The sequence below is a fragment of the Vanessa cardui genome, chromosome 14 (genome assembly GCF_905220365.1).
Source record: "Vanessa cardui chromosome 14, ilVanCard2.1, whole genome shotgun sequence".
NCBI classification, from domain to species: Eukaryota; Metazoa; Arthropoda; class Insecta; order Lepidoptera; family Nymphalidae; genus Vanessa; species Vanessa cardui.
The window spans coordinates 7899566-7923997 of record NC_061136.1 but is presented as its reverse complement, the minus strand read 5'-3'; the positions used below and the strand labels follow the sequence as shown (position 1 = coordinate 7923997).

Sequence of the window (24432 nt, the reverse complement as noted above, 5' to 3'; positions counted from 1 at the left end):
TTATTCAAGTAGGAAAATAGGCTATTCAGGCACCGTATTATGTAGTTTTTTGTATGTTTATGTATACTACACTAGTATGTTTATGCAGCAAAATTTAAACTGATATTTTATTATTTTAATAGCACAAATGGTTCAATCAGAGCTATATACAATGCCATTTTAAATATAAGCAACATTTTTTTTTTTTAAATAATCTTAATAGAATGTGTTTCAATGCTCGAAACTTCAAGATAATTTCATAAATCTTCAATTATTATTTCAACAGGATCAATAATGCTAGCTTAATCCTCGGTACATAAAGGAAAGTGTAAATTCGGATAATATATTGTATTGTAGTTCCATTTCTTTTTTGACGTATAATATATAATTAAAAAAGTATTATACTATATTTATAATTAAATCTATTGTGTACAAGAATTGTAGTGACATAATAACTTAAATACACAAACTCCGGTTTTATTTTCTTCCGTTGACGAAATAATGAAATATCATGGACCAAAGATACTTATTTGTCTTTATCTGAAAAGATAAGGAACCTTCACTCGCGGCATTTTAGTCTCAGACATCTACACAAGCAATTTCGTTGGAGCCTTTGTTATCGTTGCGTGAATTACGCAGGTAATGGGCCGCATTTACAGCGTACGTGCCTCGACATTCATTACACCGGCTAATTAAACCAACCGTTGAGATTCCAACGAATTCGCTTCCAAGATGACACCACTTTCTTTATAATTCTTTAGAGGAATTTTTAAGTGGAGCGCTTGCGACTAAATCCCTATGGTGCTTGATGAGTTTAAAAAGCAAATTTCGGTCATCACTACTTATGTTTATTAATATACAAGATTTCAACTCTGTTTCGAAAACAAATTTATAATCGATATATGAACATTAAAGGATCCAGGGCGAAACGCTACTAGTGCTTAGTGATGGTCCGTCTCGATAAGTACCACACACTCAGGAACTATTCCCCTTCAAACTATCGATACTTATAATTGTTGACTTATGATTTCAGACACGAAGTTAATAATGCGTTGTACATAGGTATCCTGTAAGAACAAATTTATTTACTTAATATGCTAGTATCTATGTGAGAGGATGACGTTCTATTTGGCAGCCAATATTGCAGTACCCCAATTAACCTAGTAGTAAATCCACTACGTTGGCTATGGCATAATTTAGCAATGTCTCCTCGTCGGCGTTGCCACCGTAATCTGTAACTGGCATATTTTTATTGTGATTGTTTAAATCTAGATTCTATTCATAGGCAAAGGTAGGTCGTCAGTAGGGGATCAAATATACCTAAAATGCCTTTCATTTGGTTTTCGAACTCACTGTTTGAAAATCGAGCGACTACAATTACGACTATCGAATTCGACAGCCGACAAACAAAACAATTTAATTTACGATATAGTTCAGTGTGACATTTTTTCTGTTATAGCAAAGTTCTGTACCATATCGAGAATAAATAAAAACAAAAAAAAAATCCTACCTAAGGTACATTCGACATTTTGTAATGGATAAAAAAGCAATTCTACCAATCAGTACTAATATCACTCTAACATTCATGTATCACCAAAAAACAAAATTTGAAAGCTTTCTGAAAATTGTTTTGGCAGTACGTTTTTCATTCAATGCAAATATTTGATTCCACTTCTCTATTAGAGGTCATATCAATCACAGATTGTATCCTAAAAAAGTATTTGAAATATGTTTTTTTTTGGGTCATGCGTTTTAATAATATTATTTCATTGGTTTACAAACTTGGTTGGGAAGGATTATAATGTTATTTAAGTTTAAAAAAATTATAGTGACTAAATTGATTAATAAATTTTTATATCATTCGTCAAAAGAATACTTTTTAGAAAAAAGCGGCGGATTTAGACTCGAGTTAAATCACAGGATAATCCTGTTAATAACAATTCCTATTAAATCAAATAGGAATTGTGACAGTATTGTAAATCTGTTTATTTGAAGAGTGCAACTATTTGAGTTTCTTGCCTATTTTTCTCACTGGAGGCTGCTTTCCGAAACAGTGGTAGTTCTTGATAGTGGTGGAATAGACGATTTAAAAAAGCTTAATTGAGAATTTTACTCTATTAAAAAAGATGTGATTTGATTTGACTTTATAGTATGCTTGATATTTTTTTATCTATTTATGATTTAATGCTTATTTACATAAAAAAATGTTAGCTTTAAGTCCTGAGCTAATCAATTTATACAGTAACTATTTAAAAATATCTTCATATATAAACCACTATGTTATGGTATTGTTGATCAAAGGGTAACTATAAAATATATATTATACTACCTATAAAATATACCTATATCCTCTTAAACTTGTTGTACTAAATTCCTACAGCAAGTTACTAGCAGTAGATAGGTAAGATTCTGAAAACCTCGCAGTATTTTGCTAACGTAGTTCGAAACTTTTAAGTCAATTATTATATTTTCAAACTCATTTACTTAAAACGCTGTAATTGCATGCCCTCTTTAGCTGTACTGTCTTGAAGTAGAAGGTAGAAGTTCCAGAATACTTCCTGCAACTTTTATCTTATGTTGCTTGTTTCGGTGAAGTTATGCTGTTGTTACACTTTTACTTTGTAAAAAAAAATACAATTATGCTCCTAATCTTTATAAATATTTTTTTATTATGATTTTAGTTCTACAAGACTATATTATATCAGTTATAAAAAAAATAAGCCAACTAGATTCAGCGTGGGTTCCAAACGGTACAATGTCGTTAGAAAAACTGCCCTATTTTTGAGTAGGACATGCTGATTTCCTTACGATGATCAAAAAACGATCAAAAAATTGTGTAAGGTAATTTTAAACGTCATGAAAAGTCCTTGGTGATAAGCAAAAATAATATAACATTAGTTACTTTAATTACCCCGAAAGGATGACACTTAATTTTCAATAATTCGTTTTAAATATCTTTAATTGCGAATTATACATTTTCAACATAAATATAAATTTATTTTATTGTTACCATTTATAAGCATATCAGTTATAAACAATATTTATTTGTCTGAGTTTTATGCAATGCTGGGTATCCTGCTCAACTGGTAAAGCATTTTTCTTTATATTTTGAAGTAATCGGACGAGAACATGGGTCACTTGATGAAAGTGGACAATATCGTCAATTGACATGAGGGTCGTATACAATATTAATTGTTCTTTACATCGTTGATGAGCTACAAACCTTGGGAACTAAGATGCTATGTTCCTTCTTCCTGTAGTTATACTAGCTCATTCATCCTTTACACCGCAACACCATAATATTAAGTTTTGCTTTTAGACGGTAACATTTATCATTACAAGTGGAGAGTACTTACCCAGGCGGGTTTGCCCAAAGAATTGCCTACGAGTGATACATAATATCTTCCTCGCTGGCCCGGCTTATCGAAAGCTTTAGATCTTTTATCATCTGACGATAAACTGCCGGTAGCTGTCCATCAATTGCTGTATCTTCCATCTTTATATACAAAATTTGTAATTATAATTTTATATGTTGCTATTTCAATACTAAGATAAGAGTAAAGTATAAGGACGGACTTATAATAAAATGTTTACCCTTACATTATATAATCTCTTTCTTAACTGCCATTTTTTCTTTAAGCTACCTACGTTATTTTAGGCAAAGTAGTAAGAGTCTGGACTACTTTCATTTAACTTGCATATTAATCAATATAGACAACATAAAATGGTAGTCAGCTGATAATAGAGTCTAAAGATTTTCAGTATGATCAACAAAGGGAACAACCCTACACAACGCTGTACGACGCTTAGACTTAATACCCATTCAGCAGATATAATCCCTCAGCATGAAATGATTTTGTGATTTCGTACTAACCAGCCATTTACAAAATACAACATCCAAAAATTTTAGACATCAGTTACAACGACAAACACACGATAACAAACCAAACTATTTTCTTTTATATACGAAAGCTAGTGTCCAGTTTCATATTTCAAATTTGTTTAAGTTTTACGTTTCTTCAGTTTTTTTAAATCACACATTAAGTGCGCTAAATTAAAATGCCATATATCAATAAATGTATGGCCAATGAAACGGTACATATATCCGGTATGTGTTCTAATTTTCTCACTATTCTGAAGTTATTTTCCAAATGATTAAATGGAGGCAGTAAATAAAGCTATACGTTTGTTGTGGTGACATTCGAGCACTCTAAATTTGGAAGCGTCGATGGCACTTTAATTTATTTAAGCGACAATGCTTGCTTAACACGCACTATCGAAATTGAATTTATGACGGTCCAGTCTGAAGTGATTTGTGATTAACCTAATTTAATATAATTTTTAATTATAACTTCATTCGTTTCGCCATCTCTTTTCATAAACGACGACGACGACCTCCATGGTCGAGTGGTGTGTTCACCGGTTTTTATGGGTACGCCACTCTGAAGTCCCGGGTTCGATTTCCGGCCGAGTCGATGTAGATTACCATTAGTTTTCTATGTTTTCTTGGGTCTGGGTGTTTGTGGTACCGTCGTTATTTCTGATTTCCATAACACAAGTGCTTCAGCTACTTACATTGGGATCAGAGTAATGTATGTGATGTTGTCTCATATTTATTTATTTTTATTTATTTATTGGCTTGTAGAGGCTTGTTAGTTGTATTTGGCTTGCTCATAGGTTGTAGATACTGAGGTGCTGGGATCAAATCCCTGGTTACATTTAAAACATGCTATTGAATTTCTTTGTTACGAAATTCTCAGTCAAGATGTCAGGAGTTAAGAAGTTGACGATAGCAACCACTGGTACCTCGAAAAGAACGTAATTGTGAACGTAATGTTGATCTATCTCTGGCCGTAGTGGATTACCGACCAACTCTTGATCACTATTGGATTGGCTTTGATTGGCTTGTAGGGAATTGGCATTAATTTGAAAGGGACTTCGTAAATCTATTCAAACGTTAGGAATTACCTTCAAAAGAAAATACTACATAATCACATTATATGAATCATTTGTTTTAATTATATTTCTCGCTACTGTTTCAGGTTATTATTTTCTTGACAAAATGCTTGCTAGTTAAAATAGTGTTGTGTTTGTTTAAACAGGGGAAAATAGAAATCTAACTACTTAAATTTCCAAGTTAGTACAGTAAATTATTTGAATTTTTTTAGTCATTCCATGTTGTGTTATACTATTATTATATTATTTTATTATATCTGTATTTTCTAATCTAGCCAATTACGTAAACTAGAAAAAGTTGGCAGTACTTCTAATCATTTAGGAATATTGGCGTAGTATATATTGATTATTGTGATTATAAAAATGTATGTATGTGATGCTAAAAATTACATACACTAGGTTAAATTGATTTCTACCCACCATTCCGCAATTTCAATAGATAATATATTTTAAAAACGATTATTTTTAGTTTGGTATTCGAAACTGTAAATTAATAAAAGATGGTTGTAAATGTTTTATTTTTGTAACAAACAATCTAGTTTGGCGGACGTAAAGATTAAAGTGAGACATTCATTAACAGTAATCAGTCAAGTGAACTAAGTGGGGCAGCTTTCGACGGCTACTTATCTAAATAAGATCGGCGACATGCTTGATGGATTTCAAGGCTTTTGTTAACAACAGCCTATTTTTAAAAACAAACAGGGGACTTTAATCATAGTAATTTACTTTTATCTTTAAACAAACTCTTTTTAATATCATCATTAAGACGTAATAGTATATACGCACTAACAAAATAATAAAAACCTATAATTTTGATTATGACATCGATCGAGTCATTACGGTAGGTAGTCATCGCTATCCAAAGACATTGCCATTCTTTACATCGCCAACGTGTCTCCTTCTTTGAGAACTAACTGTCCCTTGTACCTTTGGTCTATTGCTTCTTTCTCCCCTTAAACCATAACACAACAATACCTGCATAGTAGGTTGTAAGTATGGTACTTCCCTAGAAACGACTTGCACAAAGCCCTACAACCTAATGGTAGCCCCATGTAACTGAACAAAGTCACAAGGTTTTCACGTATGTACGATAAAGGGTGGTTAAGATAAAGCGTCACTGTTTTTGGGCGGTACACATACCATTATTTGCCATTTACAAGTCTGCCTACTTTTTTAAAATAAAAAAGAAATCCAAATTTCCTTTGCACTGCACATCTTTCCTTTATAGTGTCACGAATAACTCTGGTTTGTATAATATATAGTGGCAGGAAAGTGGCTGTGTAAACAGATTTCATTTCGCGAACTAATATATACACAGCTCAAAGTATCAACTGTATTCAGAAAATTTAAATTTGAAGCGACAGCTAGCGTTCCGTTTTGAGATCTACTAATACTTAAAAGGTGAATTCACAACGATTGGATTTACTAAGTAAAAATATACTAAATAAGTTATTTATTTCAAGAAAAATAAAAATTAACTACAATTTTTTTTATTAAAGTATGCTTCAAATAAAACATAAAAGTATCCTTTACCAATAAACACCTATACGAGACTATGAATCGTTTAACCAATACAAAAATGAACATCAAAATCGGTTTAGAAGTTTACACATTTATTTTGACTATAAGAATAAAGTTAGTGAAGGGTTCATTAGTCTAGTTACCAAATATTATTTTACTGTGTTGTCCGCTAATAGTATATTCTCATTAACAGTCTGTATTTTGGAAGCTAGTGGTGTGGTATTTCAAGGCCTCAGAAAGCACGTAAAACCGTTGTTATTGTATCTAAAAAAGCAATTATAGCATCAAGCGGTTATCCAAAGGATCATGTAAGTGAAGCAATAGAGACTAGAAATGTTTTTGCGCACACCTGTGTTATATTTAACGCTAAGATTGCTATCATGAAAATTTAACATGTGAACTGTCTTGTCATCGGGACAAGGTATATCCTTCTTTTTAAAATAAATGTTCAATTAATTAATTAGGTTGCCTATATTCATTATGATATTTAATTCACGAGTGCTTGTTTTGACATTGTTTAATTTAAATGAATATTTAAGAAACTGATTAAACACAATGTTATATGTTATCAAATATTCTGATTTATAATTGTAATCTTCTTTCTAATCGTCAGAGAGATCATACATCTGAGAATATTACTAATTATACAAATAATAATAAATACCTTTTTTAGACACTTGTTGGTTAATTTGTGACTTGATTAACTTTGAATAAATGAGTAAGCAATTATCCACCGTTAAGGTATAAGTACACGGTACGTTAATTTATAATAAATATAGACAGATTTCGTTTGAAGAGTCGTAATTCTAAGTTCAAACCCGGGCAAGCGCCACTAATTACTCTCAAAAAGGAAACCGTGCATGTGCTGGATAAGAATCTGCCGCTTATCCTGTCGTTAGAGCAGCGTAGTGGAGTAGGCTCTAAGTTTTTTCCGTACAAAATAAGGATTAGCCAAGCAGTTAGTCATTTGAAGTATCTGTGATAACATTTTGTTAATTTGCAAACTGTCGAAATATTATCTTTTAAGTTTCACTAATGATGCAACTTCATCTAAATTAGAAATAGTAATAAGCGATTAATATTATACGATCAAATTCAATATTATTTCAGATTTGACGGATTTGTAATGACTACATATTTAGTCGGTTTATCTGAATAGTCCCGGACGGGTAATTCGCAATAACACGGCGCTAATGACCCAGCATTCACAAGGGAGAATTCTCAGCTAACTGCGACATTAAGACCTTCTTATTTGGCTATTCCACTTCGTTATGGGACCTTTGTGGGAGTTAAGGAAAAATATAGTTTTCATTGATACTATTAAAAGTAGTTTCACGTATTGCATTAGGTAATAACATTTGGTTTTTTATACGATTAGTTACTAATTACCTAACACAGAAAAAATATATTCCTCAGTATATCAATAACTCATGTATACATTCAATAAAAATATACATTTTTGTTAGTAAAATTTTATATTAATAAATAGGATCTACATAAGTACTCGTATATGGGTATGCATATACATATAACTTACTATTTGAAATAGTATTATGTTACAGTTATTATTTTCATAAGTTTACACAAAAATATATTATAGATAAAATATGAATGTAGTAATAAAAAGTATTTTTTTAGTTTATTTTAAAGATTTTTGAACGTTAAATATATCATAACAATCCAATTAAATATAAATATATAAAACTTATAGAAAAGCAATACCATATTTTATAAAAGTATCGTCTCATTAGATCTGGAGCATAAGATTAAATTAATGTTTAATCAATGACGAATTCAATTACACTATTAACGGAATTATTCATGAGTACAAAGGCGTAGAATTTACCATTACACTACTGTCATACACTTTGATTACTGATTAATTAAATTGAATCAAGGATAAAATATATAGAACGAGACATAGGAATCTTAACATTTATAGTGAATTGTCTTTTTATTTATTTATTTTTACTCATATAAAGTTACATTTTTAAATATAAAATACAAACATATGTATAAAATATATTTAAAAATATAAAATACAGAGACCAACCAGTGGCGGGAACAGGGTCTAAGCCACCGGTGGTCAGGGCTCCAAAGAGAGGAACTTCCTCACAATACGCGCCGTGCCGAGGAGTACTGCCTTCTGCATCAGGCCCTTGACCCAGCTGCCTAACGAGAGCCTCTTAAGATGTTGGTCGAGGCTCTTGGCCATTAGGCCATTCGCTGAAACAACTATCGGCACAATAACTGCTGTATCCACATCCCACATGTCGACAACCTCGTGAGCTAAGTCAAGATATTTTATTTGTTTATCCTTCTCAGCTTTCACGAGATTCTCGTCATGAGGGATGGTGATGTCAACAATTATCGTGCGGCGCTCTGACCGATCTATCACCACTATATCAGGCTTGTTGGCGACAACAGTCCTGTCAGTGATTATAGATCGGTCCCAGTACAGTGTGATATGACCATTCCCGAGAACTGGGTCGGGCACATACCTGTAGTACGGTACCTCTGATACCACAAGACCGTATCGAAGTGCAAGTTGTTGATGGATAATCTTGGCCACTTGATTATGTCTGTACAAATACTCTCCGTTAGCAAGACGAGAACAACCGGAAATAATATGTCTAAGGGATTCGCCCGGAGTGTGACACGCCCGACATATGTCCACCGTGCCATCCCTCACAATATACTTCCGGTAATTGTTCGTCATGATAACTTCGTCCATAATCGCACAGACAAAACCTTCGGTTTCACCAAATAGGTTACCGAACCGTAGCCAAGATACGGACGCCATAAAGTCCACATCGGGTCCATGAAGGACCCGATAGAAGCGTCCGTGTAACTCCTTGCACTTCCATACCTCCTTGCGGTTCTCAGTACTTAGTACTACAGGTTTGCGCCAGTTCTCTTTGCCTAAGGAGAGCGGAGTTAGTCCCTTGTCCATTGTAACTACATCTCGGTGCATATCCAAGTCAGTGTGGAGAAAATACTCCCTGAGTTTGTATACCTCACGGTTATGTAGGGTCTTGGCATTTAAAAAGCCACGGCCACCACATCTCCGTGGGATGTACAATCTCATCACTGAAGACCGAGGATGATGCATTCGATATGCAGTCAGCAGGACACGGACTTTCCTATCCAAGGCGTCTAGTTCTTTTTGAGTCCACTTGAGTATGCCGAAAGAGTACATCAAGACCGGCATGACCCAACCATTGAAGGCGCGAACCTTATTGCCACCTGATAAAAGACTTTTGAGTACCTTTTTCAGGCGACCAAAGAAACGCTCCTGCAATGATTGTTTCATGTCGGTCACATTGATGCCTAACGCTTCCGACATACCCAAGTATTTGTATGATTCGTTTGCGGACAGTGACTTAAAGTTTATGGAATCTGAAAGTTGTAATCCGTCAGATTCCATAATCTCTCCTCGCTTTACATGCATAACCGCGCATTTGTCAACTCCAAATTCCATTCTAATAGAATTACTAAAAGTTTCTGTTACCTTTAGTAACTCCATTAGTTGTGAATCTGAAGGTGCAAAGAGCTTTAAGTCATCCATGTAAAGTAGGTGGGATATTACTTTACCTCCTCTCCGCAAACGATAGCCCAGCCTTGAACTCTCCAAGAGAGTACTTAGGGGGTTCAAGGCTAAACAAAACCACAATGGACTCAAACTATCGCCCTGGAATATTCCCCGCTCAATCCTTATCGGTTCGTCATTACCATGAATCCTTCGGCATCCTGGATAGCGAAGGACTGTCCGCCATTGCCCCATACATGATCTCAAGAAACTGCATAGAGTTGTATCTAATTTATACAACTCCAGCACCCTCAAGAGCCATGTATGCGGCACGGAATCATAGGCCTTCTTGTAATCTATCCAGCATGTCGACAGACTCTTTCGAGAATGACGAACCTGTTGGCTAATGGTCATATCAATGAGGAGTAGCTCCTTAGTGCCTCGTGATCCACCCCTACATCCATTCTGAGAGACAGACAAAATACTATTATTCTGTATGTGACTATTAATCTTATCTCTCAGAATGGCGGTAAGGAGCTTATAGACCGTCGGTAAACAAGTAATCGGTCTATAATTTTTAGGATCCGTTGCACTACCTGACTTATGGAGCAGGTGGGTGACTCCGGTGGTAAGGAACTGTGGTAGCGACCCAGACTCTAGAGCTGACTGGAACTGGGATGCCAAGCATTCATGCGAGCTGCGTAGCCATTTTAGCCAGAAGTTATGCAGCCCGTCCGGTCCCGGAGACTTCCAGTTGGAAACGGATCGAACTGCAGCGGCTACATCTTCAGAAGCAATGGAAATTTTTCCCATCACTTCCAAAGGCTCGCACGCTTGCCTGACCTCCAGCATCCAATCACCTTCAATGTGGTCGACGGGCACCGACCAGATGTTGCGCCAAAATGTATTCGTGGCATCATCATCTGGGCGGCATCCATCGCTCACATCCTGGTCGAGTCGCTCCCACGTTCTGTACACCCACCTTTGATCGCTCTGGAATTTGCGATTCAAGTGATAACGGTCCACTCGCCGCCTGTACCGACGGATGCGGCTTGCCCATGCATAAACTTTTTGTTTTAGGAAGTCAATACGCTCCACGACATGGGACGGATATTCTTGCGGACCTATACCAGTCCCCAAGAACGCCCGCCCCACGAAACGCATTACACGTGGACGCGTATTCCCTTCCTTAAAACAATATAGTTTTCCAATGAGCACTCTGGTCTCATTAATACGTTTCTCAATCCTGCTCTGCCAGGCCGGTGCAACAGCCTTTGGTCGTGTAGCACGTTCGGTGTCTTCAAATGTAACACCAGCTACACGACATGCTGCAACAGCCGCACAAAACAGAATTGAGTGCGTATCCTCGAGATTTTCACTGCCCCCAAAATAATCTGTGAGCAGTGAATCCAGAGTGCACACTAGGTCCCTATTCCGTTTAGTCATGGGCAAACGTGGCAACCGTGGCCTAAGCTCAGCGGGAGTGTTACGATACTCCCGAATCGCATCCCCCAGTGCGCTCCTCAAATGATCACTGTACTTACTTGTTGTAATAGCCATGTCACCACCGCCCTCGTCATCATGTTCTGGGCCCTGTGGTATTGTAGGAAGTGGTACCTCAACCACGGGCGTTGACGGGCCGGAAGTGACACCGCTATTACATGTTTCCGAGCGAATCCGATCAAGTACGGTGTCACTCAGCCTGTTGTTACGCAGAATGACTCGCACCTGATCCGACAGTCGTTGAGCCGAGACGTTGACAGCTGGTTCAAGCGCCTGAAACAGAGAGAGCATCCTAACACGGTACGCCGTGAGGTTAGTTCCCCCCTTTGTAGCCCCATAGTATGCGCGCATGACATTTTCATTGATGGGTTGTGTCCATCGCATGCGCTGCACACCACCACCGGAAGCGGGGACCCTGTTCGAGACCGGTTGGCCTCTGGCTCCCAAGCCCGTCGGTGGCCGGCGTCTCCCCGCTCGACGTACAGGTGTTGGCGACGTCGGCGGGGAGAAGTACTCGTCGCTCGAGCTCGACGCAACTGCAGACACCAGACTACTTCCTTGTGCGGGGTCCTGTGTCTGCGAGGCGGAGCTGAGCGGCGGGTCCGGGGATGGATAGTTGTGCGCTCGTTGTCTGGCTCTTGTCAACATGTTTTTGGGTTTTAAACATTCTTATTTTGGTTTGACAATGTCACTTTTATTTTTGGTAGAATTATTGATGTAGGTATATCTGTTCATTTTTGTATAATTGTACGTGTATTTTATTATTTATGATCCAAGAATATCTGTTTACACTTTTTTAGATAAATATAGAATTTTTTCATTAATTTCTTTAAATAATTTTATGACAGCCCCATTTTTTTCGTGTTGACGTATTAGTTGGTTGCCAGTTTATTATATATTATAGTGAATTTATTATTATGTAATGCAAGTATATAAAAGTACATTTAATCTTATTAGCTCATTAGACTACAAATTAGACTATTAATTAGACTGTAAATATAAAAAAAATCTGTTACTTATGGAAAGAGGATGGGATCAACTTCATAATCAACCAATTAATTAATTATATATTTCAGAATTTAATATTATTAATTATTATGTTAATAAATGTATTATTTTACCAATTAAAGAAATAATCATCAAAATTGGTTAACTAAAAAATATTATTTATCCTGACCGATTGAGCTTCTACTTTGCTCTTTGTAATAGACACTATAATTTGTAAACTACGTTTTTTTAACTAAAACTAATGAATCTTTTTTGAATGTTTGTAATAAATTATTTAAAGCAGCCTAAGATATAGAAAATTTTTAAGTTGATTGTCAAAACAGGTTTAACTTCGATATATTTATAAATGATGTTTTATTCACAATACGAGGACCTATGAAGTTGAATCGTAAAATGTTATTATAAGCGGTTATGTAGACTGTAGATTATTACGTAGAACTCGTAGACACTCTACGAGCCAATAACAGATCTACTACCAAGCTTGATAATTTTGTTCTAATGGTTCAGAAACGCAAAAATTGACAACGTATTATATTTCGTCAAATATCTTGCATTCACAGTTGCAATCATTATACCTTTTAAAGTGATAGAGGGGTAATATAAATAATTGTAGTATGTTAAGATATAATATTCGTGAAGTAATTTTCGGTTTCACATATTGGTGCCGACGTGGATTCAATTTTACCGGGGTGTGCGAAGCGTTACGATGCACTACATGATGTCGTGTAGGAACGCCTGCGGCTTTCTCCACCGCAGCACTTAGTGAACTGGTATAATTTATAGAGTCCAGCGACATATATATACCAACGATTTCATATCAAATTAACACTATCAAAGGGTTGCAAATATGCACTTATGAAATGTCACTATATAAAATAAATGTTTTTTAACCATAGCATAGAATTATATGAATATTTTTAATATCACAGTGGGTGGTTAGCTATGTTTGGTTGATTTATAATTTGCCTATTACCGTCTGTCCTGGAGCATATAAGTATATGCTTATTCTGATTTGGAGTATCTGTAGAAAGAAATGTTTTAGTGTCAATGTTATTTTATTGCAAAGATATTGTTTTTGAAGCATTTGTTTACGTATTTATTGTTATGAAATGTTTCTGAGATTTTATACTTTAGTGTTAAATTAATCTAGACAAACACAAACTAAACTTCTGTACATATAAAAAATATTATATATATTTTTTATATGTACAGATTTCAATGAAGCAGAATCCGTGCCGTCGAGTTTTAATATATTATAACGTTTCTATTATAAGATCACTTTAAACATACGCTACGTTTTATTTCTGTAACTCTTATTTAATGTGTCGTATGACTATCCATTAAAGCAATGATTTGTATCGAACGAAGTAATCCCAAGATTTACCAGTTCGATTAGATTTTATGTTAGAAAGAATATTTATTGAAAACTTTTACGTACTCTTAAACATTATACTATAACCCCAGAGACGCGGGTAAAACCATTTATATAACTAGAGTAATAACTAAAATTCTTGGTGATGTTTGTCATAAGAAAATTATAGAAACATTTACCGCTCTCTCTTTTAACACGCTCCACTGGGTTCAGACACCTCCCCAAATTACCTGACTGACGTGATAGTCCATACTCTTGATAGATGCAGCACATGCCATGAATCAGTATAATAATATATACAAGATAATGAAATTTACGCTTGCCACGACACTATTCTTAATTTAAACTATAATTTATTATTTAAAAACAGTACTAAAACCTTACTCGTAACGAGCTGCATCTTCTGTTCAGTTATAGATATAGTAAGTTTAATAGTAACTTTTAAGTCAGGCGTTACAAACAAAATAAATTACCCAATCATTGCTAAAGATTAAATTAATAAATGCTTTATTAAACAACTATAATATCAAATATAAATGATTGCATGGCTTTATATAAACACTAAGGTCACGATCAAATAATGCCAAACAAAAACAATTCTGAACACCATAGCTTTTGGACAGCGTCAAAAGGAATAACACCCAAGCCATATACCAAATTTGATTCTTAGTTTCTGGACAACTCACGTCCTATTCGGTTAACTGCAAGAGCAAACGGATTAAAGGCGTCTCCTAACGTCACGCTCGGCCATCCTAATTCTGATAGAGCGACAACTACTCACGTACTTTGTAGTTCCACTTTGTGTTACGTATACAAGTTTTACACTTTAACAAGATAGTGTTGAGAATTAATTGGTATAAGTTAAAGTATTTATTCTACGATTAATAGAGAGTGCATTTAAGAGAACACTAAAATAAATAACAGTTATGTGAGAAATATCTACGCGCTTGTAAAACGTATTATATTTTTGGTCGAGGAATTTATACATCTATACATATAATATATATAACAAAATTGCAATGTCTGTTTGTAATATTATAAAAACCACTTTTTACTTAATGCAAATGTATATAAACGGTAAATACATGATAATACATTTTTTTATATTTGTCCGCCTGTCAGTGTCTGTTTTTCCTGCTAATCTCTGGAACGGCCGAAAATATATAGTAAATTAATATAAAATAGATCAGGAGTAACTTAGGCTACTTTTAATAAATTTATAATAAAATCTGCGAACTGAACAATAGCTTTTTTATTAAATTAAACGCGCACGAAGTAGTGGGCACATCTAGTTACCTAAATACATTTCTTGATACTGCTTTTATATTTTACAATATATGAAATATCGATTATAATTTTAGAATAAAATATAACAGGCTTCGTTGCAATAAATATTAATGATAAAATAATGCAAATGAAAATATTATAATTTAAGTAAAGTTGATAAGAAATTCGGATGTCTCAGACGGAATGCTTATTTGTCTAATTTCATACCTCCCACACAGATAAAGGAAAATAGGTTGTCGCTATATATAACTTTTATTGCGCTATACATAAAGGGACATTACACCTCGGTCACGTACTGTTAAGCGATAATATATCTGCATTATCTATTCGTGCGTCGCAGAAAACCGATACTACAATTAACAGAGTAATAATTCATGAAACGATACCGATAGTTGGATAAGTAAAATGGCCGCAATATGAATCTATGTGAAAGCTTTTAGTTTGGGCGCTTTGTTTACAACAATCGTGGAAGATAAAGGACTACGTGAGGTTCGGTTTCAGGGTCTATTGTTTGCTAATGCACCGTCATACCTTCTGACTCGGGGTCATTAAGTTCTAAAGTCCAGGGCGGTGGCTTTCATTTGCGTTACTATCAATTTGTCTAAGCGCTCTATTGTTTTAATGGACTTTCTTCGCCCAGACATAAATGTGTTTGTACGCAAAAAATAACAGCTTTTAATATCATTTGCAAACGGGAAATGTCATTGTATGAAATCGTATGACGTAATCATTTCCAAGTCGTTATATTTCAAACAAATGAGGTATCTATGTATCTATTTTTAGAATATAATGCTCTTTTAAGTTTGAGAGGAAGCTATTACATTTATCACATTTCCCTGTACGATATTAGTATTAAACTATCTTCCCATTTACATAATAAGATTTAAAGTTAAAAAAAAAAGAATTTCAATTACTTTATTGTGTAACGAACTAAACTATAATAATCAATTGGTTTTTGCACGATGAGTCAGAGTAGTTGTACCTGTTCGAACGGGTGTTGTTAATTGTTTTCACTGTCGGCCAACAATTAACGAGGGCTCAAGTGTGGGCGGTCTAAGCGCCAAGTTCCCCGACAACCGATGGCAATTTCCGTTGCAACGACGCCTGTTAGCGCCACCTGTGCTCACTTAAAATAACGAACAAACTTGCATGAAAATCCAATTTTCATATAATAGGCCATCCCATAAAACCTGAGCTTTGTACGTAGGCGTAGAAAATAATAGGTTTATTTGACATTTTATATTCTGTAAAAAAATTGTTTTATTATTCCGATTAGATGATAGTATTCTTTATTGTATTTATTCTATACAACGTCGCATACATAATCATTAATTTACGCATTTCTATAAACTAAAAAAAAAATAATAAAAGTTAAAGATAGCTTGTGAAGCACATACACAAAAATAGTTACAACTAAATATATAAATGTTAAAACGAATATGTTCTTACAAGTTAGCCCAATATCACTTTACCGAGTACAGACATAGGAAGCTGGGTCTATATGTAGCAGTAATGTATCTGTGTACGTCAGGGTCTTCCGGATTTAAGTTTTGAAATGGGTATATCACTAATAGTAAGAACAGGCTGCTCGTGGCTTTGCCCAAATTAGCTAAGCCATCTAAAACTTCTGCAATAACTGTAAATGGTAATGTCTATTAACAGTATAATTTATTATCAGTTAAGCCTGCTGGTTAATAAGCATAAACGTAATTATATTACTAGTGTATATCTATTTGTAACAAGTACGTAATATATGTTTATAATATGTTTTATTGGTACCTTCTCCGTATCTATATCTATCTATTTTGTTCTCTCGGTTAAGTTTAGTCGTTAATTTATTACATTTTTAATTAATCTCTATTGTTTGTATGTTGTCAGTTATCTTCAAGCATAAAATCATTATAATATATTTTGCTTCCTGCTTTAGTGATTCGAACGCTCGTCTCAACCAATGATTTGGCTAAAGACCCAGATCAGCATCACTGAATTTCTATGTGGTTAATTTGTGTTTAACTCATTTGTATCATCTCATGTTCGTTGGTGAAGGAAAACATCGTCATGAACTTGCATGTGTTTAATTCAGTGAAATTATGTCACATGTGTATCCGGGCCAAAATGGCCCAATGGTTAGAATGCGTGCATCTTAACCGTTAATCGCGGATTCAAACGCAGGCAAGCACCACTGAATATTCATGTGCTTAATTTTGTGTGCATCGTAAGGAAATCTGCACGTGTCTACTTTCATTTTGTCACATGTGTATCCACCAACCCGTATTGGAGCATCGTGGCAGAATAAATATCCCTTTTCCGATTTGCATTGGGACTATTACTTAGCTTAAGTTTAAAACCCCTTTCATACATTTCACTTTTGTTCAACGTGTTAAACTAAAAATTTTAACTTTAATATTGTTAAAAAGGGAATGCTTTTTCAATTTGCATAAAATGGATATAAACTATACACTTCTCATAACGATGTTTGTGTGGTGAGGTAATAACAGGTGCAGACTAAATATAGGTACTTGGTTGTTCTCCCGTTCAACGTGCATGAGTGTTTCCATTATCATGTTACATCGTCGAATATATACGCTAACCGTACGGAAATCCTATACATATAATATATTATATCAAAATATTTAAATGCAATATTGTCTCAAATATTTGAATGTTTGATTTCTTCAACGGTGGTGTATCTCTAGCGATATACGAGTAACCCACAAGTGTATGTGCAATCACAATTTTACTTATAAAACGGTATCATAATCGAACGCGACCAGAAAAAGTCCGGGCGCAGTACCAACGGCTTTACGTTCTTTTCGAGGCACGGTAGTCTTCATACTTCCTACTTTTAGATTCAGATTTCAGATTCCGTGCTTTTACGAAAAGTATTTTACCAAAGCTAATGCTAGAAACCAGAACCGCAGGATAATTAGGTTTATGCTTAGCCACTAGATCAAAAAGGTAATTAACGGTATAATTGACGACATTACATACAATTATAATTTTAATAATTATCACTAAAACGTAGAATTGGAGAATTAGCAAATAATTAGACCTTTATCTTTTATATTAGCTACCATGATCTGTTGCTATTAAATCAAGTATTCCTACGTGGCGGTAAAAAAATCATAAACGAAAAGTACCGAACCAGACAAACTACAGCAAAATAATAGTCGCGTCTACTAACTGTGTAAACCTTTTTGTTATTAATTTAAAAACGTACAATACTTTTTTTTTATTTGTACCCACGAATGTGTTCGTGTGAATTTTTGCATTCAGCTTTTCGACCATTTCATAGAAATTTTTAGTCAGATAAAATGTATTATACGTGTTGACATGAATAGTTATTTTCAAAAACATTTAATAGTTATTTATGGTTTGCGCAATTAATATTTTTTTAAAAAATGTTTTATTATTTATCAAAAGTAATCAACTATTCCAAGAACACACGTCTCATTATTATGTTAGGTAAGTTTACATAATATATTTGCTATAAACAATGTTAATGATGACTCAACGAAATAGTTGAACACGCAGTCTGATAATGAGGATATGTAGAATTTATTGGTGCGATTTACAAATACTAATAGTGTAGCGGAAATCAAAGCATACAGATTTCCATGGGTAGAGTTCATGTTTACTTCCATATAGTAATTAACGGAGTAACACCGTGAAATTATATTTGTACATTTATATAAAAATATAAGTAAGCGTGTTAGTGTAGGTCTTTCCGGACTGGGAATTCATAGTAAGATTTATATTTAATATTATTATAAAATATAATGTATTTCGCAATTTATTTTTTTTATGACATAGGTGGCAAACGAGCAGGAGGCTCATCTGATGGAAAGTGACTACCACCGCCCATGGACATCTGCAACGCCAGGGGGCTTGCAGGTGCGTTGCTGGCCTTTAAGAAAGGAGTACGCTCTTTTCTTGAAGGTTCCCATGTCGTATCGGTTCGGAAAAACCGCCGGCGAAAGCTGGTTCCACAAAGTGGTTCTTTTTAAAGGAGCCATTTTTGTGAAAAGAAACCCAGTCGTACTATTAATGGAAAGAAAAATAATTAAGATTATTTTAAGTAATATACTTACAAGTGCAAATTAATTCCAATATTTTTAATTATGTTATAGTTTCGAACACGTGATTCCAAGAAGGATGCATTGTCGCAGCTAGGCATAAATACTTGAACATTCTAGCGATGCTTGTTCCTCGTAGCTATTATGTAAAAGTATCCTAAAGACTTGTTATATTAAGGCACGTACGACTAGTTGCGTCATGTCAAGAATCTTCTGGTTAAAGGTTGAGAATATGCAACCCAAATACCTGTGAACGATCTAATTAAGTAAACTACTAAACGTCTTGTTGGTTCTTCTCTTTGGGATTTAATTTCGAAATCGGTGGTAGCTTTACGTTTGATTGAATACAACACGAAAGTACTATTCCATAGACCTAGAATACAGAATAAAAAAAAAATCAAAAATCTAAATAAACTTTATTCAAGTGCGCAGACAAGCACTTTTGAATCGTCATTTAACAATTAAGTGAAGCTACCACCGGTTCGGAAAGTAGATTCTACCGAGAAGAACCGGCAAGAAACGCAGTAGTTACTATTTTTCAAAATTTAAAAAAATATAGTCTTGTTAGTTAATACAATTATTTAAATTAATTAATTATTTAAATTTTGCAAGTGGTAGTGCCACACTGCATACCTCTCGGTTGCAGTCGAATGGGCCGGCACGCCCGGGGAAGTACCACTCTCTCACTTAAAATCGGCGTGAAGTGGTAGCTATGCTACCGCGTTTCGTCCGGTAAGTGAGAGTTCCGGAGGCCCGATCCCTCTCCCCCCAAAACATGGTTGTGCAGAATTTGGTGACATTACCCCAGGAGGGTACCATCAGCGACTGCGATGGAGAATCCCTCTCTGGGCATCCATGCTCAGGACGTACACCGCCTGAGCAGGGATGCCCAGGCTGCCCTCCGAATTCTGGGGGGGGGGGGGGGGGTCAATTTTGCGCTCGCCACTGTTCAGGGCAAGCGGAGCAGGCATCATAAGGCAACCCCTACCACACTCGCTGTGGACTTCTGCAACATAAGGGGACTCAACTCCAACTTGAATGCCGTTCACTTTCACCTTGAGACGGCGAAGCCGGCCTTGCTCTTTCTTACCGAGACCCAGATATCTTCTCCTGCCGATACGTCTTTTCTCTCTTACCCCGGGTACAAATTGGAGCATACTTTTGTGCCGCGAGCTGGGGTGTGCGTTTACGTCAGAGATGATATCTGCTCTCGACGCCTCGGCAGCCTTGAAGGGCAGGACCTATCAATTATCTGGCTGCGCGTATACTGCGACGACCATCCGCGAATCTACGCGTGCCTTTATAGGTCCCATAGCGGTAATGCCGAAACCGACCGACTGGTTGAGCACGTCCAATTGGCTACAGATTCCGTACTGCAGCAGACTCTATCCGCAGAGATCATTATTCTGGGCGATTTCAATGCTCATCATACAGAGTGGCTTGGATCACGCACCACTGATCATGCGGGTAGATCTGTTCTCGACTTCGCTTTGGCTTATGATTTGACACAACTGGTCACCTCGCCAACGCGAATACCGGACGTGGAGGATCATACACCTTCCCTGTTGGACCTTCTGCTGACTTTGCATCCGGACGGCTATAAGATTATCGTCGATCCCCCTCTGGGCTCGTCGGACCACTGTCTCGTCCGAAGTACAGTGCCAGTTACACGATACTCACGACCTCGTTTCGCGGGCTGTCGTCGCGTGTGGCACTACAAGTCAGCAGATTGGGATGGGATGCGGTCCTTCTTTGCATCTTACCCATGGGGGCGAGTTTGTTTCTCGATGGATGATCCGAGTGTTGTTGCTGACTCTGTCACCGATGTGGTGCTTCAGGGTATGGAACTTTTCATTCCATATTCTGCGGTGCCCATTGGTGGCAAGTCCCAGCCCTGGTTTGGTCGCCTCTGTAAGACGGCTTCACGCTGAAAATGAGAACGCTACCAAGACTGGGCTAACGCATCGGCGTCTCGTGAGACAAACACCTATTATATATATATATTAGCAGCCAGCTTGGACATAGCGAAGGCCGTCGATCGTGTATGGCACAAAGCGCTTCTTTCGAAGCTTCCTTCCTATGGGCTTCCAGGGAAATTATGCAATTGGATTACCAGCTTTTTGGCAGATCGGAGCATCAAGGTCGTTGTTGACGGTGCATGCTCTGACTTAAAATTCGTCAATGCTGGTGTTCCACAAGGCTGCGTTCTATCACCTACTCTGTTTCTTCTGCATATCAATGATTTGTTGCAAATCGGGAACATTCATTGCTATGCAGACGACAGTACCGTTGACACCTTATACACCGGCCGCGCTAATATTTCTCGGGAAAACGTCGAAGAAAACCGGAACAAACTTGTGTCTGTAATCGAGTCTTCGTTAAACGAAGTCTCGAACTGGGGCCGGCTAAATTTAGTCCATTTCAACCCCAAAAAGACGCAAGTTTGCGCGTTAACCGCTAAAAAAAACACCATTTGTCGTATCTCCACGATTTGAGAACATCCCGATAGCCGCTACAGGTAGTATCGGAATACTTGGCGTTGATATTTCGAGCCTCGTTCAGTTCCGCGGTCAATTGGAAGGCAAAGCCAAATTGGCTTCAAAGAAGCTCGGTGTGCTCAGCAAGGCGAGACAGTATTTCACGTCGGCCCATCGCCTAAAACTTTACAAGGCGCAAATTCGGCCTCACATGGTGTACTACTCTCACCTCTGGGCGGGTGCTCCCCAGTACCAGCTCCTTCCATTTGACCGCATCCAACGTAGAGCGGCTCGAGTTATCGACGATCAAGCCCTTTCCGATCTCCTTGATCCTTTGGCTTTGCGTAGAGATGTTGGATCACTCTGCATCTTCTACCGAATTTTTCACGGGGAATGTTCCGAGGAATTGTTCGGATTAATCCCGGCTGCTGAATTTCACCTTCGGACATCTCGTCAAAATTCTAAGTTTCACCCGCACCATCTTGATGTCCGAAAATCCACAACAGCGCAATTTCTTAGACATTTTCTGCCTCGCACAACCACTCTGTGGAACCAGCTTTCGCCGGCGGTTTTTCCGAACCGATACGACATGGGAACCTTCAAGAAAAGAGCCTACTCCTTTCTCAAAGGCCGGCAACGCACCTGCAAGCTCCCTGGTGTTGCAGATGTCCATGGGCGGTGGTAGTCACTTTCCATCAGGTGAGCCTCCTGCTCGTTTGCCACCTATACCATAAAAAAAAAAAAAAAATTAATATTTCCTGCCTGGAAGTCAACAGGTATTAATTCCACGCCTTTTTGTCATCTACAAAATCTTGTATTGAAAAATCGCCTTTTCTTAACAATGTATTTTTTATAAACGATTTGAATTTACGAGACGGCAAAGTTAAAAATGTGTGCGGAATTTTATTATACAAATACTGCCTCAAGAAAGATTTATTGACTTTGCGGAGTCGGAATCTTGGCGTTATAAGCTTATCCTTACTTCTAGTGCATATACAATGATATTATCGCTGATTTTATCAAAGTGATCAATGTTACTGTGAAATGTGAATACACATGATATTGTTGTAAATATATTGCGACGCAACAGTGAGTAGGTATTCCTACTCTGTTAAAAACATCCCGAAGAGAGTCTTTACTCTTTTATTTCTTTTTAAATAATAATTCGGAATTTCACAAGCGATTTCGTTGCGAAATAAATACTAAGTAATCTTGAAAAGCAAAATAATAAAATAATACTGTGGATAAATTTTATTACAACGTACTTTTTTGCTTAATTTAGATTTATTTGCAATTTACTATATAGGTTTGGAACCAATACTTTAATGTAACTTCAGAACAGACGGAAGCAGTATAATTAAAATCTATTAATATGATACAAGATGTTTGAAAAACGACAAAAAGGCCCTCTGTAGAATAAAGCACTAATACACATTTATACAGCTCCAGTGAGACCAATAATTTATCATGTTTTTTTTTGTTAGATAATAAATATAGCATACAAAATTTAAAATTTTATATCTATGTTTCTCCTAAAAATAGTACATTGTCTCCTTCCTGCGACAGAATGTGACATCGAAATATTCATATTTATACTTTCTTTTATGTCTTTCTTTTCCAACTGGCTTATTTTCAAACGTTTCAGTATATCTGGAGTCAGTGCGCTGTCTTTCTTGCTCGCATTTTATTAAGACCAATGTCACTATATATGTTGCACTACAAGAAAGTGCCAATCATTGATAATTATTATAAAAAGAAATCGCTTTTGAAATTTTGATAGCAATAATTGAAGTCGAAATGTTTGATAGACTTACTAATGTAAACTTAGCAAGCTTAGAAGCGTTTAATTAAAATTTTACTATCGTTATTAATCCTTGGCTAACACAATTTTTATCAACAATTAAAAATTAGCCTTCATAAGCGACCCAATGTTTTTTTCAGGTTTTATGTTTATTTATCAGGCTGCCTAAATTTTCTTTCTTTTAAAAATTTACTCTCGCGATCTGAATAAGTTTCAAGTACAATTTACACTTAAGACGAGACGAGTTCGATAATTATGCAAAGTTCATTTTTGAGTCAATATTATATTGACTTTTTTTTTTAATTTTCCCTTTTAATTTAGGCCGAAAGCTTTAATCGTACCTAGTCGTGTCTTAGAAAATGTTTTTCAATAAGTATGTATATATTTAGGTATAAAACAAATTAATAAATATCTTGAAACGCGATTTTAATTCCTAAGAGACATTGATATAAATGTCATTTGGTTATTTTTGAATATTAATAAATGTAATTAAATTAAAAACATTGAAGAAATCAAATCTATGTCACCAGATCACATGTTGATTTCAAGCCTGCTATACTAATGCTGTTTACGTATTTCATGACTATTGTTAAACGCTTCCTCAAACGCTTAACAATAGTCATCAAATAAATAAACAATGTTGCAGCAAACTTGAATTTCCAATAGAAACAATTTTAGCTTAAAACAAAACTGAGTAAAACTAAAAGGAAGCGCACATATTCAAAGCTTGTAAGAGAAAATACATATTCAATTGATAGAGAGGCATGTTTATCCTGCATTTGGAGCAAAAATAATGATCTGCAGTTCGGAAACTATTTCACAATGCGCTGCATAACTGTATGAAAACAAAGAATATATTATCGATTTGATGTTTTAAGAAAATAAATGACGTCATTTCTCGCAATTATTGAAACACATAGCAT

General features: G+C 35.8%; 1 pseudogene; it reads left to right on the top strand.

The window, feature by feature from the left end:
• The first annotated feature begins 21678 nt into the window (after nt 1–21678).
• LOC124535087 lies at nt 21679–22381 on the top strand (annotated as a pseudogene).
• Nucleotides 22382–24432: the final 2051 nt, after the last annotated feature.